Genomic DNA, 17412 nt, shown 5'->3' on the forward strand with positions numbered 1-17412 from the left:
CATCCGCTCCGAGCAGACTGATCCATTTAAAAATCAAAAACAGGAATAAACGGATTTGCCGCAGGACACGGGGAGCCGCGCTCGACGCTCCCACTTTGTCTTTTTTTTTTTCCGACGGCTCGCTGATGCGGACATAAAGCAGCCGCTCGTAAACGTCCAGCTGCTCACTATTGGAACGGGAAGTCGCTCGGGCCGCACGTTGCCAAGATTCAAACCTGGGCCGCGTGAGATTCGACCGACTGGCTGACTGACAACGCCCGGTCGTCCGGTAAATGCTCACCGGGCGACTCCTTTGATTAGCGCTCTGGATGCGACGGGACACTGGCTTGTCTGCCGACATTTAGTCGTATTTCAGCCTTTCGATTGACGACTAATGTTGCTGTTTGCATGCCAGGCCACTAGTTGGCACTATAAAAAAACAAACGACTCAAACTGCATAATGGGAACGCCATTTTTTTTTTTAATCAGTTAGATGTCATTTGTGGTGGCTTGCATTGGTCAGATGACCGAAAATGCACCCAGAGACCTGATTGGCTGTTGAATCTTCCATGGGTGGATCCAATGCGAGTTATGCTATGCCTTGTAAAATAACGATGTTCTCAAAAAAAAAAAAAAAAAATAACATGCTTTGGAAAATTCTTATCATGAGGTAAATTCACTTTAATCCATCCATCCATCCATTTTCTTTGCCGCTTATCCTCACGAGGGTCGTGGGGAGTGCTGGTGGCTATCCCAGCTGTCAACGGGGAGGAGGCGGAGTTAACTCTGAACTAGCTGCCAGCCAATCGCAGTGCACATAGAAACAAACAGCCATACCCATAATCACACCTAGGGGCAATTTAGTGTCTCTAATTAATGTTGCAAGTTTTTGGGATGTGGGAGGAAACCGTAGTGCCGGGAGAAAACCAACGCAGGCACGGGGAGAACATGCAAACTTCACACAGCTGGGTCTGGGATTGAACCTGGGTCTTCAGAACTGTGAGGCAAACGCTTTACCAGCTGATCCACCGTGCCACTATACAGTTTTATATTGAAAAAAAATAACAATCGGGCAAGGCGTTTAATATTTTATTCATTTATGGTCATTTGTGTATTTGGCACTTTGGGCCACTTCTTTGACCGGGTACATTCCGTTCCGGGTCACAGCTGAGAGACGTAGCCTTTGGTAACACACAAAGAATTACAGCGAATGCTCAGTTCTCGAACGTCTCCGTTCCCTAACAAATCAGTTTATGAACAAAAATGTCGAGATTTTTTTGGGCTTCAGTTTTCAAACGAAAATCGGTACTCGAACACCTGCGACAAAATCCGGAAATAACATAACGCGGTGCAGCCCGACCAGCTGATCCACGACACGCGTTGTTATCGTGTATATCGCAGCCTTCTGTACGCAGACGTGGGAAATATCGATTTGGTTTTCCAACAAAATCGGTCCTCGAACCGCCGTCTGGAACGCATTGTGGTCGAGAACCGAGGTTGTACTGTATGGTCATAAATACTGAAGACCTTTCATATTTAAGATTTTACGATCCGTAAGAGGTCAGGGCCAACAACTGGGATAAATTCCATCCTAAAAAAAAAAAAAAAAAAAAAAAAAAAAAAACTAATATCAAAGCTAAGAATCATTTTATAGGAAAAACCTCTCTGAAGTTTGACATGCTTGGTTGGGAAAGAGCGAAATGGGGACAAAAACAGGCCCATTGTCTTTGCTCGATGAGTGTACTTGTCATTGGAAACAAAGTTACTAAACTATGAAGTGCTCTGCTATTTTGCAATTAAGTCTTCATCTTGATTTATCGGCGCACCATTCCAACGTTTGGAAACAAAACTAACAAACAATGCAAAGATCAGGCTCTCTGGACAGACCAGGCCACACATCCGAAAAGAAAACTGAACTCAAGTTTTCTTATACTTTCTAGCTCACACATCCCGAGGGGGTCCACGCGATTTAGTTTTTAGCCTCTTTCCAAATGTACCAAATTGGTGGGCCGCCTTTGGCAATCCCTCGGACAGAAAGACAGATTCTCAGACGTTTTGTTTTACTACGCACCCTCAGACAAGAAAGTCGAAACACTGCGAGTCGATAGGGCTCTTTTGTTTGCTTTAGCGTCGCATACCTAAGCTGGATGCTTTCAAGATACCTGAAACTGGTCTACAGGTCCAGCACGCTGTAAATTCCTCATTTCACACGGGGGGAAAAAGTTAATGTGTTTTTTTTCATATGCATGCACCATTACAATCAAGATCAAGCAAGCAGGAAGGCGCATCACTGTTTGGTGGGAATCGGAGCTCACCCGCAAACATACAAAAATCAAAAGAAAACCCATGTACACTGCCATGTTGTTTACTATATCGAGGCTCATCATTACACTCCTAACCTCGTGTACCGGCATAACCCAATTTGGAAAGGATAGTTGATGCACAATGGGTTGTTTTCATCAACGTCACATTTTTTGCTAAATTAGCCACACACCGCTGCGCGCCGCCATTTAACCTCTCTACCTAACGCGTACCCAGTGTGCAAGTCTACGGAATACTCTCGGTTACTGTTTTTTTTTTGTGTGTTTCACGGGCGTCTCGGGACTCAAGTACACAAGAGAGGACTTGCTAAGAGAGCCTTCTTCTGACTTTTCTTCGAGAACTCTCGCCAATTCGCTGAAGCTTTTTCAAGAGTTGCTAGTCGGCGCGCTCTTTAAAGCCTCGCGATCCGGTACACGAGTACCGCCGCGTAAGCATCGTCTAACCCAGGACTCAGCAAACTTTCTGAGGCCGAGGGCTACTTCGTGAGCACCGATCGCATGAATGGCTACGTGACCTGTTTGCGGCAAATTTCAGACTCCGTTCATGTCACGTACATAAAATATGTTTTGTTTTAATTTATTGTCGTAAATGACAATACAGGTATTTTAAAATTTACACACAATACTGCGCCTTTGTGACGCAGTCCCAAGTCCCACAATGTGTGCGTGCCAGAAAGCCTAATAGTCACTCTGGGCTTGATGTGCCGTCGGACCCGTCTTCAATAAATGCGGTTAGAAACATAACGTCGTCCACCTTGCGTACGTATGAGTAACGGGAGCTCGGGGATCGAGAATGGCCGCCGTTCGAGGGAGCCCAACGGGTGACGTCAGGTAAAAACAACCCATTGTTAGGGGAAAAAAAAAAAACACCTGGAAAAAAGTCAAAAGAAAGCCAGTGTAGAATAGTTGCAGTAGTTTGTTGGCGCACCCCAACCCCCAGATGCCCTTAAAAAAGGGCAGTGGATCATGTTATTTGTTGATTTAATCTTAGCCTGACATTGCACTTTCAACTCACACCCCCAGTTTGAGAACATCTGATAGTTCGTGCACCGACGCACACTCCCTGCGGGGGAGGGAAACAAAAATAACAATCAAAAGAAAGCCTGTGAATACTGTTGCTGTTATTTGTTGGTTTTTAATCAAGGCCCGGCATCATTCTTCTCATACCCCACTCTGGCGTACCACCGTTTGGGACGTAGACGGACGGTCGAGTCCCGTTTCCATCTACAAGTGCCAGACGAATGCCGAAAGAACGACTAGGTAATATGCAAATGTATCATGAGCTGCTGCTAAGTAGATCACTTGCTTCTCTTCCGCTCCCCCCCCCCAAAAAAAAGAGCAGTGCACCAACAATTATCCTCTCGCTCGATTCAATTTGCCGCAAATAGCTTTTTAAGATCTTAAGTAGGGGGGGGGGTCCAAGACCATGAACCCCCTCTTCCACCATCCCGGGAAAAAATACATAAATACACCAGTGGAGGTGTTTACCCACCGACTGGAGGAGAAGCCAGAAATGCCCTCGTTTAGAGGTCACAAGCTGGAGAAGATGCGGGATCCCCCCTCCTCCCGACGCAATCAGCCAGGACACACCCAGATGGAGATGGAGAGGGGAGGGGGGGGAGAAAAGGACAGCAAAGGAGCAAGAAGAGAGCTGACACAATCCTCATTCTCCGAGTGGCTCACATCACGGCCACTCTGTGACAACAAAGTGGCTCTTTTTTTTTTTTAACCCCAGGTTGGGTGAGGTAGTCAATGTGGGGAAACCACTCCAACAGGAAGAACGAGCCGATCCGTGAACGCACCGCGGCAGTAGCAACCAGTGTTCCCTGGCAAGCAAATTGCCCCCTTAGAGCCTACAAAAAGCAAGAAATCACACACACAAACATAAGCGTGTGCAGGAGCCAAACGGACTGCACACTTGAGAAGAATCCGCATGCCCACTGCGCCAAAACGCCATTGGCGAGCGGGGCGTTTATGAAACGCCGCCCGTGTTAGGGGGGCTCCGGGACGACCTGGCGAGTTCAGCTGTCGGCCTCGGCCACACGGAACGACCCGACTACAATTCGGCCGACCTCAAACACGCCGGCACGCGTCGCAGTCCGCCGAAAACGAGCGTTTCTAACAAGCCGTCGGCGGTGTGGAAAGCACGCAGCGTTGGGCGGCAGCAACTGGTCGACGTGACGTCCGCCTCCGAAAGTTCATTTCGAATCCAACTTGGACACAATTCCGCAAAAAAAAAAAAAAAAAACACCGCCGAGGAATTAAATCACGCGGCGGAACGTCAAGCAACGCGTCGAAGTGCGCCTAAAACGTCCACATTGCTCAAGCGAGACCTGAGCGCGCCGTCTGAGGGCGACGGACGCCTCGTCCCCGGCCAGGCTTCCGTCGGGCCGGGCGCGGGAGGACTCGAGTCTCTTCTCCTGCCCCGCCGCCGGCCTCCCACGCGAGCCGGTTCACTTTGCGGCAACTGCGCCTTGAGAATTGTTTCCCAAAAAAACAAAAAAAACAGAATCCTGCAGTTGTGCTCTCACACCTGTGGCGGAGGGAAAAAAAAAACAAGAAAAAGCCCACACACGGGTCGGCGGAGGAGACGGAAACGACGACCAGGCAGCGAGCTGAAAGACGACGAAAAGGAGCTTCGAAAAAGCAGCTTCAAACTCACCGGGGCGACGACGTCGACGCCAAAAAAAAAAAAAAAAAAAGTTGGATTGGACCTCCGTTAGGAGCTTACCTCTAGCGGGGTGCGGAGCTCCCTCACTGGGGTTCGTCCATGTCCCGGCGCCGCCGCAACTTGACTGCGCCGCAGCGGCGGGAAAAAGGTTCAACGGGCCGGGAATGGAAGTAGGAGGGGGTAAAAAAAAAAAAAAAAAATCAAAACCAACAAATCGATACGTTCCCCCCCTTGCAGCGAATACAAGCGCCGCGACACAGGGCAGCAGCGGACAACAGCCAACCCGGATCCTTCCCGATTGGGTCAGGAATCAATCCGATAAAAGGGAAGACCAAGTCCCCCCTCTCCTCTTCCTCCTCCTCCGCCGCCTCCTCCTCCTCCGCCTCCGCTCTGCTGGTGTAACACACGCAGGGGGAGGGAAGGGAGTGATCGCCGAGACCCGATCCAGCCAGGAAGCCCCACCGGGGTAGGGAGGGTGAAGGGGCGCGTGGTTTCAGGGGGGGGGGTTCGGGTCGCGGGGCACGTTCCGACAAGAGCGCGCAGTCCCGCCTGAGAAGCGCCGATTCCGGCCGGGCTGGCTGGCTGGCCCCGGGGAGGCGGGACCGGGCTGGAGGACTTTTTAAGGTGGATCGGCTCAATCGCCAAGACTCCATTTTAGAACCAACACACGCCCACGACGTCGGTTGCGAACACATCTTCAAATGTACGGCTTGTACAAAGTGCCTTTTAAAAAAATATACATTGATATATTTGTGAGGTGGTGGGATGCATTGTAGCGCCTTGCCACGTTCGAAAGTAATCAAAACAAATCACTGTCGCCCAACACATTTGAGCCATTTTTCTTTTAGTTTCACCTTCCTGTGGTTCTGCGTTGGCTCGGAATCTGTACAGATAAAATCAGAGATGAAATCTCTCCGAAGGCCCCTGATAATTGCCAAATTGCACCCGAAATGACTGCTTCAATCCAAGATGGCAGACTTCAAGATTGCTGACTTCCCGGTCTTTTTTATTTTCTTCTTTTTGGGAGAGAACCTCGCTTCTTGAGAATTTTTAACATGCCAATTGACTACCATCCATCCATCCATCTTCTACCGGGTCGCGGGGGAAGTAGCTTCAAGCAGGGATACCCAGACTTCCCTTTCCCCAGCCACTTCTTCCAGCTCTTCCACAGGGATCCCGAGGAGTTTCCAGGCCAGCCGAGAGACATAGTCTCTCCGGCGTGTCCTGGGTCGTCCTCGGGGTCTCTTTCTGGTGGGACATGCCCGGAACACCTCACCAGGGAGGCGTCCAGGAGACATCCAGATCAGATACCCCAGCCAACTCATTTGGCTCCTCTCAATGTGGAACACTGAGCCCCTCCCTGATGACCGAGCTTCTCACCCTATCTCTAAGGGAGAACCCGGACACCCTCTGGAGGAAACTCATTCCGGCGGCTTGCATCCGGGATCTTGTTCTTTCGGTCAAGACCCACAGCTCGTTCCCATAGGTGATGGTAGGAACGTAGATCGACTGGTAAATCGGGAGCTTCGCCTTGCGACTCGGCTCCTTCTTCACCACAACGGACCGATACAAAGTCCGCATCACTGCAGACGGCAATTGACTTAAGACATCTCGGTCTTGCCTTCCCAAATTCAAGTCGTTTATCTGTCTCGTGTGCGTGCTCCGCATTTTACAGCGATCAGACAAACGCAGCAGGGGTTGTTTGTCTTTTGAAGAGACCTGGAAATGGCAAAATATTTTTCCAGTTCAGTTACGCTGGGTCCTACCACGCAGAGCTTCTTTAGACTTTTTGTGGTGTACCTGCATAATTGTGAAAGATGACTTCTCGAAGTTTTCGACAATAGATTTTAAAAAAATTTTCATTTTTGAGACTCAGTGGCCGACTTCCTGTGTGGTTTTAGACGCCGTTTCTTGACACCTTTCTGTGATGCTACTCATCGTCCACATCCCCCAAATTTCACTTTTGTCGAGCCAAACTGGCTGAATTTTCAAGAAAAAACTAATACAGGCGCTGCGGCTCAAAGCCGTAAATAAGGAGGGCGGCCAAAGCGCAGGGTTTGCGAAGAACAGAAGAACTGAAAGTAATGTTTGCAGAGCCGAGTCCGTATAGGCGCTGCCGTCGTGTCTACAAACACAGACTGGGAACTAGTGACCAGCGATCGGCGCTGACAGACGATTTACACACCCGTGGCCGGGAAAATGGAGCTGCCGCCATCTGCGTATCATTTGCGCAGACCTTGGTTACTTTCAACCGTGTTCCTGTTAAGTACCGCAAATGAGCAAAGTATCAAAAGTGTTGACGTTTTCTTTGAAGAACGGATTTGATAGCCTAACAATCAAAAGATTACACAGGAAACCTTTGTACAACTGATATAATATTGTTTTTCTCTGTCTAGACGACAGTGACTTGTACTGTACACAGTACAATGAAAGTATTGAATAAAAACGCTCAGCAAGGTCAAGGTGAAGCGCAGAGACAAAATGGCCAACGGCGGCGTTTAGCAAAGGCCTCACGTACGCGCGCGGAGTCGCGCCATCCATTCATTCTTTCAGAGTATCGATCGAAGCCGGGTTTTGTTTTTCATTGGAGGCCTTTCCGAGATTCTCTGTGTTGTATTTCATTTACGGAGTGCCGTACGCAAGCGGACAGGCCCGGTGACGCCACGCTAACTTCCTGTCGGGGTGGGTACGTCGTTGCTGTCTCGGTGCTGAGTCGCATGACGGGAAAGCGCCGCATCAAGATTCACTCGCCGTGCGTCCTTCACCTGCTTAGCGCGCTGTTGCTGCAACACAAAGTGTGGCAAATGTCAATAATGTCAATACACAGTGACAGTGGCTCGTTTGCGTTGTTCCGTTGCCACGGTGACGGGGCCTGGGGTGGGGCAGAGAAAGGTGTGTCTGTTTGCTTATGATTAGGAATATTCGTGGATTTTTTGATGGAATTTTTTTTGTTTGTTTTTTTATTGGAAGCTTTGGGATCTCGATAACACGTTGCAGTTCCAGCAGAAAACCACGGGGAGCAGTGTTGAAATTGCAAATTGAGTCCATAACAACAGAAGAATGGCAGAACAAAGTGAAACTAACAAACATAATTTTTGGCCTACAGAGCGCACCTGATTAAAAGCCTCACCCGGTACATTTGTAAAGGAATAGAGATATTTACAAAGACAGTACACAGAAAGAGTTTTCAAAGTTGTAGTACCTTAGCTTAGCTTAACATAGCAACAACACGGTAGCATGAACAGGGCTGGTAAAAAACAAAATAAAAACAAAAACATACCGGTAAAAAGAAAACCAAAAAAAAAAACAACCGAGGCAGCTACACAGTAGCAACACGGTAGCGCAGCACTAACAGGGCTGGTTAAAAAAACAAAAACATACTGGTAAAAATCATTGAGATGCCGCAGTAACACAGCAGCAACACGCTAGCACAGCGCTAACACTAGCGCAGCGCTAATATGGTCGGTTAAAAAAAAAAAAAAAAAAACATACCGGTAAAAATTACTTCCTCGGCACATATATTCCACGGGTCTTTGGTATTCTTTCCTTTGGCCGGAAATTAAGGTAACTAATTAACTAAGTAACTAACTAACCAATATATTATATTGCTGGTCAATTTGTCAGTTAGCTGTTGAGCGAGTTAAAAAAAAAAAAAAGAATTCAAACTAGCTAACTGGCTAAAAGCCAACTAGCCAACTAACTGACTACTTAAGTAGCTGATCGACTGAGTGATTAACAACTGGCTGGGTAACTAACAAACAGTAAGAACAAAATCAATCACGTTCTGTGCGTGGTGGGAGAAATTGCACAACTTAAGTTACCAAATCCTTCATTTCATACACAAAGTTAGCTAACGAGACGCTTCACTAGTCAAGCGGTTTGCAAAGTAATTGCAGTCACAAAACGAAGGCGATAAGTCGTGAGAAAAGCCGTTATCAAACCACCTGCGATGACCAAACAATATCTCGCCCCCCATTTTTACTACGCGAGACGATGCGAGCTTGAAAAATGTTTGTCAAGACTTTGTCGTAATAGTGAAAGGCAGACCAATATCATAACTAAATGAAAATGACCTAGATCACGGGTGTCAAACTCGAGGCCCGGGGGCCGGACCCGGCTCGCCAGATGATTTTAATGTGGCCCGCAAAGGCAAATCATACGTGTCAAGCTCCGTGATTCTTGTTTGAATCGGCACCAAAAATTTCCAATTGTCATATCATAAATGATAACATTGATGTCACAGCTCTCAAACTGGAGGCCCGGGGGTCAGATCGGGCCCGGCAGATGATTTCGTGTGGCCCGCAAAGGCAAATAATATGTGTCAACTTCCATGATTCTTGTTCAAATTGTCACTAAAATTTCCAATTGTCATATCATAAATGATAACATTGACAACACAGGTGTCAAACTCGGGGCCTGGGGGCCAAATCAGCTCCGGCAGATGATTTTATGTGGCCCGCAAGGGCAAATCATATGTGTCAACTTCCATGATTCTGTTTCGAATTGGCACTAAAATTTCCAATTGTCATATCGCAAATGATAACATTGACAACACAGGTGTCAAACTCAAGGCTGGGGCGCCAGATCGGGCCCAGCCGATGATTTCACGTGGCCCGCAAAGGCAAATCATATGTGTCAACTTCCATGATTCTTGTTCGAATTGGCACTAAAATTTCCAATTGTCATATCGTTAATGATAACATTGACAACACAGGGGTCAAACTGGAGGCCCGGGGGTCAGATTAGGCCCGGTAGATGATTTTATGTGGCCCGCAAAGGCAAATCATATGTGGCAACTTCCATGATTTTTGTTCATTCAATGTGTAAATATGATGAAGCAATTACAGATTTTTTTTTATGTCATAACGGACGGCCCTCTGAGGGAAACCAGGGAACTCCAATGTGGCCCGCGACAAAAAGGAGTTTGACACCCCTGATCTAGACGGACGGACACATAGATAGTCGCACAAGTCTGCCAAATGTGAGTAAAAGAATGAAAAGTAGGGTGTGGAAAAGGCGAAAAGGTTTATGTGCAATGCTCTTGACTGATCTTGTTGTCGACACTCTAATGGGCTCATGCATCACCTGCGGACCGCTTGCACACACACACACACACACACACTGAGCAGCTGCGACCGCATTGCACAAAAACAACATCGTCCACGTGAATCAGATGCAAAATGTTCGACACGCTGAACATTTTCATTGAAAGACAAGGAGAACGGGAGGATCCCAAACCTGCGCGTTTGTTCCACTCCCGTCCTGTGGGTGGCGGCATAGTGCGGGATTCGGTGGGTCGCTGCCCCACTCAGCACCCAAAAAAATGAAACCAACAACCTAGCGTCATCCCCAAATTAAAAATTAGCTACTTACCCAGTGAACCTTTTGCCTCAGTTTTGTAAAATGATCAAAATAATGATCACATAATGACGTTTTGCGACATTTTTTTCATGGTGATTACTAGCTAACTAACTCCGACACAATAGGAAACAAACTAGGTAGTATCATTCCCGAAATACAACTATTTGCCTCATGCTTGGCAGAATAAAAAAATGAAATAAATGATGTAAACAACTCCTTAAAGGGGAAATCCAGTGGCTTGCATGAACAATGTATCCAATCGGTCATGTAATATGTACTTTATCTCGACAATGTCATGTTAAATCCTCTCTCATTTAATAGCGTTTTGAGAAGATTTTTATCCACAATTGCGAATTTTCAGGGGCGCTGCCATTTTCTTAAGTCACATGACCTACGTGGGCGTACGTGAAGCGTTACGTGCCGTTCCAAACGCTCGATTACATGGGACACCATTTATGACCGGCGCTGATTTCTCGGATTTATCCTCATCTGGTGAAGAAATGGCAGTATCGGTTGATCGGGAAGACGGAAGAATACTTCCGTACACATCCATGAGCGGCACAGCCGTGACCTGTAAATAATGCCACCAAGCGGCAGAGCCGTGAGCTGGCTCCCCCACGAGCGGCATTATTTACAGCCACAGGTTCAAATCTCTATGGAAGTATTCCTCCGTCTTTTCCCGATCAACCGAGCTCACATTTTTGCGAGTCACGTGACCTACGTGGGGTCCCCCGCGAGCGAGCTCCGCCGCTCGGCTGTAAATAATGTTGAACGTTCGGATGGTTCTTCGGGCGGAATGACGCGGAGTCCGACGAGCACCCCAGCCGAGCGAGGTCCGGGGCTCGGCGGGGAGCTCGCTCACGGCGCCGCCGCTCTGTACGGAAGTATTCCTCCGTCTTCCCGATCAACCGATACTGCTACTTCTTCATCAGATGAGGATAAATTCGAGAAATCAGCGCCGGTCATATATGGTGTCCCATGTAATCGAGCGTTTGGAACGGCACGTTACACGTCACATCCGCCCACGTAAGTCATGTGACTCACTCCCCTGAAAATTTGTAATCGTGGATAAAATATTCTCAAAACACTATTAAATAAGAGCGGATTTAAGATCATATTGTCAAGATAGAGTACATATTTTATGACCTATTGGATACAGTGTTTATGCAAACCACTGGATTTCCCCTTTAAATGACACAAAAGTCAAGAAACTAACTTTGATAACAAAATGACAAAGTATGTAACGATGTTAACCGAGTGTTTTGGGGGATTTTTTATTATTATTTTTACATCCCCGATGTAGCGCGTGCAGTTCAGTGTGCGTTAATTGCGTAAAAAAAGCGAAGGCTGCGATTTGTAATCAAGTCACTTCCTGGGGTCAGCAGCATCCACCTACACACGCAAACATGCGCACGCACGGCCATAAACGTGTCCATATATGCAGCTGGATGTTGTATCCATGGCGACCCCCCCCCCACCCCCACCCTCACGCAATTCAAGATTATTTTTATCGACGACGAGTCACAAAGATTGGCCGAAGACGCCGACGTCGGCCGCGTGGACGCCTGGAGCGGAGCGAAGACTGATCTTAAACAGAAGCAGGAATGTGTTTAGAGAGACTCGGAGTCGTTAGCCTACGACGGGAGGCCTCTGCTTTGTGTCACATCCAAAGATCAGCGCGCTTCCAAACACGCTCGCACGACTTGTTTTGTGACTTTAGATGCGCTCGGCCAGCGACAAACGCAGTTTTTAACACTTTTCGGCAATTAACGTGCTAAACTGGCACACAAGTGTATTGCGCTACCGAACGGAATGAACTCGCTAGCGGTCCAGCTAACACTCGTTGATCACAAAATGGCTTTCGTCGTGACATTTTTCATTCAGAAAAAAACGAGGAATTTAAATAAGACACTAGCAAGTGGAAGGCCGAAGAACTGCGGTCACAAAATGGTCTCGCGCCTTGGCAGTTTTCAAACACGGCGGACGAAAGTACATAGCGGACAAAAAGGACCGCGACAATCCGCCGTGACGCATTTCGGCAGCGGTCGGAAATGAAAACGAGGAGGAAGGAAGACTTGCGGCAGGCCCCTCGTGGCGGTCGGGGTGGGGGAATCCGCACTCACCGCATGGAATATCAAGTCTTGACGTCGATGGAAGGACGGGGGGGGGGGGGGGGGGTCCTCTCCCGGCGGGAGGAGGCGGGACTCTCCCCTTGGTCGTCCCAGGCCGTCATTAGCTTTTCATCACATGCCTTCAACATGACGGTTAATGAATCTCCACACGGTCAAATACCCTCATCATAGATTTGGAATATCAGATTTAATCTATTATAAAAGTGAAAAAAAAAAATGAAACGCTATTTATCTCGGAGGCACGGTGGATCAGCTGGTAAAGCATTGGCCTCACAGTTCTGAGGACCCGGGTTCAGTCCCGGAGCGCCAGTGTTGAGTTTGCATGTTCTCCCCTTGCCTGCGTGGGTTTTCTCCGGGTGGGCACTCCGGTTTCCTCCCACATCCCAAAAACATCCAACATTAATTGGACACTCTAAATTGCCTCAAGGTGTCAGTGCGGCTGTTTGTCTCCATCTGCCCTGCGATCGGCTGGCGACCAATTCAGTCTGTATTCCGCCTCCTGCTTGTTGACAGCAAGGGATAGGCTCCAGTACTCCCTGTGACTCTTATGAGGATAAGTGGCCAAGAAAATGGATGGATGGATTAATTGGACACTCTAAATTGCCCCTAGGTGTGATTGTGAGTGCGGCTGTTTGTCTCCATGTGCCCTGCGATTGGCTGGCGACCAGTTCAGGGTGTACCCTGCCTCCTGCCTGTTGACAGCTACGATAGGCTGCAGCACTCCCCGCAACCCTCATGATGATAAGTGGCAAAAGAAAATGGATGAATGGAAAAGTGGCCTACAAGTGGTGTCAGTTGCCCTGTGCATTTTTGGGGCTTTTTTGTGTGTGTGTGTGTGTGTGGCTCTCCCAATGATAGACTCGAGCATCAAATTTCACGTTGCTCGGCTAAAGTGGCTTCCGGGGCTGCTGAACAAAATGCAGGCTGCGTGAAAATCGAGGATAAGCGGCTAGGAAAATGGATGGATGATTTCTGCGACTGGAACGGATTAATTGCACTTCCGTTCGTTTCAATTGGAAATGTTGCTTCGGTTCGCGAACAGGAACAAATAATTGTCGCAAACAGCGCTTTCGGTGTACATGTGTACATTTTCAGCTCCTCAGGAAGGAATATTTGTGCTTGCTCACACAAGATGAAAAAGATATGCCTTTGAGTATTGTTATTATTATTATGAAGATGAATGACTTTAAGCTCTGCGGGTCTTTTAGTCGTCTTCATTTTAGGTGTACATTAATTGTAAACTTCAGCCGGTAGTGGCAATAAACAACTTCTCCATGCGAAGTCAGTTAAATGAGTTCACTGGCACCACACAAGACTGCGAGATCATTTTTTTTCCTCGCAAGTAAAAAAAAAAAAAAAACAATCTCATATCTCCCAAAACATGTAAATTGGGTCACTCGGATCGCGAGGCACCGCTGGATGTATCTACATTTTTTTTCTTTAACTGTTGAAATCTGTACAGACGGCGTAACGCGCGCAAGTTGCGCCCACGCGTGCGCCGGCGAAGCACCTGACGGCATTTTTCACTTCACGTCCGCAACGCAACACATCAACACATCACCTGACCCTGCAACCGGCATCCAATCACACGCCGCCGTTGTGCGCGTGTAGGCGGGCCTTCTTCTAGCCTTTTCCCCTCTCCTCCCACGTCCTCCATCTCTGGCGCAGCATTAGCGTGCAAGCTGCAATGCCGCACACAATCGCGTTGGAAGCGACCGCATTTTGGATGTGTCAATGAGATGTTTTCATTTGACACGGAGCCCACGCTACAAATGACACGCCGAGCAAACCCACTCACACACACCCGCACCGCATCTCCGCTCAGACACTTCGAGGCGCTTTTTCTCGTCAGCGTTTATTTCTCGGCCGTAAACTTGCGCGCAACACAAAAGCGCAACAGTGTCGCCATGGTTACGCGTGTGCGAGCACGAATACACGCACACGACATAAAAACACACAAAAGGCCCAAGACGCAACAAAATCCCCGACGAAGGGAATCCATCTTCTCTGGCTTTACACAATCCAGGCTATAGCCACATCCCACATGACTTTTTACGGGTTTGTTTCTACGCGACTCTTTGCAGAGGGCCAACCAATTATCCATCCATCCATTTTCTTTGCCGCCTATCCTCATGAGAATCGCTAGCAGGGAGTGTTGGAGCCTATCCCAGCTGTTAACGGGCAGGAGGCGGGGTGCACCCTCAACTGCTTGCCAGCCAATCGCAGGGCACATGGAGGCAAACAGCCCGCGCTCACAAATCACACCTTGGGGCAATTTAGAGTGTCCGATTCATGTTGCGTGTTTTTGGGACGCGGGAGGAAACCGGAGAACATGCAAACTCCACACAGGCGGGGCCGCGATTGAACCCGGATCCTCAGAACTGCTTTACCGGCTGACCCACTGTGCCGCCCCGACCAATTAATCGGGCAATCTTAGACCTTTTTAAAACGGCAAAAATGTATTTTGCTTTTGGAAAATCGGTCTACTTTTCCACACGTTTCACTCTGTTGGAAAGCTAAACAAATACTAAATGACAACTATTTTAAAGTAGTTCAAAGTTCTCCATCTCTTCCCCATATTTATTGTTAGAATCATCAGATAATGAAATAATTTCTGCCCACTACTGGAATTGGTCGGGGGGTGGGGGGAATAATCCATATTGTTTGGGTCCTACCACTGACACTTAATAGGAGGACCGGGTGTCACTCATTTTGTGCCACACTCACAGGCGCACCCTACACAAGATGGCGCCCAAGATTTGTCAAAATAGGAGTTGGTGTCAAGAAGCTATGTCAAAGTTCAGACCATTGTATTTTGGGGAGGAGCTAAGTTTAGGCTGGGTTGTTAGTGGTAAGTTACAGAGCCTTTCGGGAAGCAAAAGCGAGGGTGGGGCATGTTCACCGCCAACTGCCCGGGTGACTATGGACGGGCCGGACTCAAGAGTGCCAAAACATGCTGTGGTCTGACGCGTGTGATGTCATGTCATTATCCAAGCCGCTTATCCAGACAAGGGTTGCGGGAAAGCATGAGCCTATCCCAGCTAGCTTCAGGCGAAAGGCTATATTATACCCCAAACAGGTCACCAGTCAGTTGCAGGGCAGATATTGACACCATCACTGAGCGGGAATCGATCCGACGCTGCCCGGCACCAAAGGCAGGCGTGCGTACCACCACACCACCAGCGACTCCCGGAAGCTGTGTCCTCCAGGCCAAATGGAGAAACGAACATCCGGATTGTCCTCAGCTGCTTTTGAGGAGGCTGGAACGGATCAACGGCTTTTCCATTCATTTCAATGAGGAAAGACGATTCCAGATGGAGTACATGCCGTTTTGCTTAACAAATGTGGCTGTGAAACCTTTGTTCAAGTAGAACGAGTCGGTAATGTTGAAGTACGACGAGGTGTTTCCCCTCCTTGTCCGTGGATTTCTTTCCAACTCCCGTTTTTTTCCCCCTCCTCGCTCGCGCACAAAACACAACGCGTGTGTAGGCTGGATTGACGTGCGCTGTAAACGGTGTAGGCGCCCCCAGCACAGTGTCAGATATCGCCGCCATGGCAACAGCACAAAAGTTGCCGCAAAAAAACTGAAAGCCGCCAAAGACCAGCATACTTATATGTAACATATATGGTTTTTTTTGTTCACAGTTTTGGGTGCAGCGTTTCGGAACCAAAAGATCCGTCTGGGGCGGAGTCGCATTGGAATTATTTGTCCGTGTTACCATGACAACGCAATTCCCCAAGTAAATTCCGTTGACAACGACCAGGGCACTTTGTCGAAAAACTTTAACATAGTTTCCATTTTTCAATTTTGGACTTTTAGGATGTTTTCTTGTATTTCGACGAGATTCTTCCCCAATCAACAGTCGCGAATTCTGGTAAAACGTCACTTGAGAGGATTGGCGATCGTTGTTCGGGATTGCGGCCTGACATTTATGGATTTTTTTGGATTACGGTATTTGACAAAAAGAAATTGTGGTAACACACTGATCGGGTGATTAATTCGTAAAATATATCGTGGATAAAATATGTGTAACTTGTTTTTTTGGCCTCTTTGCGCTGTGAATTAGAGGCCAAATATTTTATTGTTCGAAAATTTGTTTTACTTAATGTGAAAATGTTGAATCTGAGCCATACCGCAAAATTCAGTGGATTTGAAAACATTTTTTACGACACGCTTGATGTGATCAGAAGATTTTCTTGTTGATTTCGAACATTATATATGTTGGGATTTTTTTGGGGGGGCTTGTTTTGGACGCCAAGTAAAGTGGACCACCATGGAGTTATTTTGGGGGAGGGGAAATAATATAACTTTTATTCTTGTAAGATCCAAATTCTCTTTTTCTTAAAAAATGAGGGATTTGTAAAAATACAATTCTTGTTAGATTATGGCCTTTTTGCGAGTGGGGGGGGCAGGGTTTGATAGACTTCTCACTTTTTTTTGAAAAAAAATTATTTTTTTTGAAATTATTATTTTTATATATTTGTATTTTTTTTACTTTTTGATTGAAAAATGTGAACACAGAAAATACATGACTAATCTTAAAAAAATTTGACTTTTTTTTAATCTCAGATACAAATACAACTTTTTAGTCGTGGATAAAAAGGAGTTACTTATCTTAAAAATACATGTATTTATATTATTATATACACTTTTGTAGATCTATAAAAACTTTCTTCATAACATGTTTAATTATAATAATAATGAATTTGACCTCTGTAGCGGTTTTCATGAGCATGAGAAAACCGTTCTCTATAAAGTACCTCAAGAAATTTGAGAAAAATACATACTGTCACAGTTGAGGTTGTGAAAGCGAAGAAAGAAGAGCAAAAAAATGTGGAGTGCGGCGAAGCAAGGCAGCCTCAAAAGGAGATTTAGTTCCAAGAAAAAAAGGAAACTAAACTAAGTCACAACAAAACGAAACTAACAACTGGACTGACAAGAACTGAA

The 17412-nt window shown here is 47.1% G+C and overlaps 1 protein-coding gene across 5 annotated transcripts in view; it reads right to left on the minus strand.

Moving 5' to 3' along the window:
* Positions 1 to 17412, minus strand: part of LOC133508137 (plasma membrane calcium-transporting ATPase 1-like) — a 95187-nt gene extending 77775 nt beyond the window's left edge. For 3 of the 5 annotated variants that reach the window (XM_061833928.1, XM_061833929.1, XM_061833925.1), the window contains exons 1-2: positions 17253 to 17412; positions 5032 to 7754 (exon numbers count right to left, since the gene is read on the minus strand). The gene's annotated coding sequence lies outside the window, so the exon portion shown is untranslated. Of the gene's footprint in view, positions 1 to 4833; positions 5001 to 5031; positions 7755 to 17252 lie in introns of those variants that run through there. The other 2 variants (XM_061833926.1, XM_061833927.1) reach the window with 2 other exon arrangements.

The sequence above is a fragment of the Syngnathoides biaculeatus genome, chromosome 10 (genome assembly GCF_019802595.1).
Source record: "Syngnathoides biaculeatus isolate LvHL_M chromosome 10, ASM1980259v1, whole genome shotgun sequence".
NCBI lineage: Eukaryota > Metazoa > Chordata > Actinopteri > Syngnathiformes > Syngnathidae > Syngnathoides > Syngnathoides biaculeatus.